The sequence below is a fragment of the Pteronotus mesoamericanus genome, unplaced genomic scaffold (genome assembly GCF_021234165.1).
Source record: "Pteronotus mesoamericanus isolate MK-2021 breed Mesoamerican mustached bat unplaced genomic scaffold, CSHL_Meso_final scaffold_174, whole genome shotgun sequence".
NCBI classification, from domain to species: Eukaryota; Metazoa; Chordata; class Mammalia; order Chiroptera; family Mormoopidae; genus Pteronotus; species Pteronotus mesoamericanus.
In genome coordinates, this window is record NW_026555309.1 from 35,283,270 (window position 1) to 35,286,229 (window position 2,960).

A 2,960-nucleotide genomic window follows, 5' to 3' on the forward strand; every position below is an offset into this window, starting at 1 on the left:
AACCACATTCCAACTTCCAGGCTTTTGCACTTGCTCTCTTCTTGGGCTGGCATGCCCCTTCCTCAGACTGTTCTTGCCATTCAATGTAGTCAATAATATGACTTCTTTAAAAGGTCTTCTGTGGTCAGCCAACCAAAAGCAACGCCCAAGTTACATGTCATTAAACCAACACAGCTGAACTTTTTGCAGAGCACATATTCCCCCTGATATTTTCCTTATTACTAATTTATTGACTTGTTAATGTCCGACTCCCCATCCCTGCCATCCTCCACTCCACACAGAGAATATGACGGGAGAACGGGCTGCTTCTACCCCGTTCCCCACCATATCATCTACACAATGAAGAATGCCTGTTCCATTGCAGGTACTCAAAAAGTTAATAGAATATGTGCATGAGTGAATGAACGAATGAATGAATGAATGAACGATGTACTAGACCAGGGTTTCTCAACCTCAGCATTATTGACAGTTTAGGCCAAATAACTCTTTGCTGGGGCGGGGCTGTCTCATGCATTTTAAGATGTGTCACAGCATTGCTGACCTGTACCTACTAGATGCTAGTGGCACCCATCTCCCTCAGTCATGACAACAAAAATATCTTCAGACATAGCCAGATGGGCCCTGGGGGACAAAATCACCCCAGTGGAGAACCGTTCACTTCACTGTGAGCTCCCAGGTGGTAGGAACTGTATCCAAAACCATCAGATACCTCATATCCACACATAGAAGCTCGATAAATGTTTATTGAAGAAAAAGAGATTAGAGTTTCACAAGTTGCTAAAAATAAATCAAGAAATGTTCCAGAACCCATTCTCTCAATAGGATTTGGCCACTTACCATTTATGAGATCTTAAGTAATTGACTTAGTTTTGCCAAGTCTCTGCATCTTCATCTGTTAAACAGGAATATCAAAAATTCCTACACTGGGACCCTGCCTTCTAAACAATAAAGTATAATACAAATGTGTGATTAATTATTTATTGATTCCCAAGCTGTGCATTTTTACTTCACCTCTTGCAAACTCTTGCCTGAAATAACTTCAAAAGAGAACATTTCCTCCTCCTTGCCAAAGCCTTGTTTTAGTGTTTACCTGACCCCTTTTCTCTCCAGAAGTTGGGGGTACTTCCTGAGTTTTGTAAAGTTCTGTCCCTTCCTCTCACCTTCTCCTGTTTAAGTTCAGACTCACATACAAGGTCTCTGTCTCAAACAGCTCTCAGGAAAAGTTCTGTCCCATGTATCATGGCCACTGAGCTGTTTTAATGTTTCTATTTTAGAGTCTTCAGAAAAAGTAATTTCCACTGTAAATATTATCTTTCCTCCAGGCTCCATTGATTTCTCACTCTTCCCTCAAAAAAGCTTCCAGACAATTCATCTCTTCCTCCCTCACCCAATGATACCACCTTGTTTTTATCTCTAGCACAGCACAACTCCAAGTCTACCCTGAGTCAGAGGAGGAGATGGATCTTCAATTCCAGCCAGACTTTGAGATCCTTGGGGAGGGGAAGGGGTCCGGGGGTTTGGGGACAAGGAGATTATAACGTGCTCCTCACCTCCCTCTGCCGCCACATCCCGAAAGAAAAAAGAAGTTAACTATCAGAAATACGATCTCCTAGGATTCATGAAAGTCCATGGATCTGCTTTGAATACTAAAGACAAGTCATATTTCTATGAATTCTGAAATATTATCATTTACAGGATGGGTTGTTTATTAAAGCAAAAAAAAAAGAAAAGAAAAGAAACCCACAGGCACACACAAAGACAAGCTACGAGCGCCATCTCATGGACAAGTCAGCCACTGCCTCGTCAGCATCTGCCCTTCCATTCCTGGCCTGATCCAAGAATGGGCGCAAGGCAACTCCAGGGAGAAAGGGCACTGCTATAGTCTACAGTCTCTCACACACATAGACTTGTTGGCTCTGTTGCCTGCCTGTCACAGTCAACAGTGACGTCTGCATCTGTCATGGTTTCAATCCCCCATTCACTTGTCTGTAAGGATCTGGACAGAAGCCCAAGCAGCCACAACAGACAACGTCTGAGAGGAGTCTCCTTGCTTGTAGTCACTTAGACTGTGCTGGGATGGACCTGGGCTCACCACATGGCCTCTAAAGCACAGAACTCCTTAATTGCAGCTCCTGGGGTTTGCTCTGGCCATTCCCTAGGCTCGGGTTTTATCTCTGTTCCATCCTCCCCTGAACCTGAGCTTTCTGAGTGAAGACCCATACCCAATGTTGCTCATGCTGCTTTCTTTCCTGCTCAGAGGCTACTGACCAGACTCCTCAAATATTGCCAACTTTCTGGAACTCCCACCTTGGTGGTGTGATAGGGGGGAACTTCACTTTCAGATTGAACCTCCCTGACCAAATATACACCTGCATAAACACACGAGAACTTGCCACAACTGGTGCATGTATGCTAAAACTGGAATGACACAGAGATTAGCCTGGCCCCTGCACAAGGATGACATGCAAATTTGTGGAATGGTCTGCATTGTTTGCCGTGCCCCAGTAGGTATCCTCACACCCTTTGATTATTAGCTTGGAAAAAAAAAATATGAGTCAAAGCATAATGTGTGACAATAGCAAAATTGTGACTTTTCTCTATTGAAACAAAGAACTTACCACATCCCTTGGACAATGAGGGGTGGATCCCCAGGCTGCCCTCTGGGGCACCGGCTCCTGCCCATTGGTTTTCTCAGCACCCACCTGCTAAGTTCAGCTTTCTCTCCATCATATCCCACACCTGAGCTCATATGAACTACAGCATGTCCATCCAAGTCAAAGACCCCAACACGCCATGCATGTGTCCTCTAGCCAGTTCATGATAATAAAAGGTACACTTGACAGCAGCATAGAGAGAGTGGGCATTTTTGCCCAGAAAGTTGTTCAGGTCCAGCAAGGCAAACTTCATCATGTAGCGTCCAATGATAAAATCTTACACACAATCGTGAAGAGGATTGCTAG

The 2,960-nt window shown here is 44.3% G+C and overlaps 1 non-coding gene across 1 annotated transcript; it reads left to right on the forward strand.

Annotated features, from left to right (window-relative positions):
- Positions 1–2,389: 2,389 nt before the first annotated feature.
- Positions 2,390–2,492, forward strand: LOC129084482 (U6 spliceosomal RNA). The gene has a single exon (XR_008530607.1). It is a non-coding gene; the product is annotated as a U6 spliceosomal RNA (small nuclear RNA).
- Positions 2,493–2,960: the final 468 nt, after the last annotated feature.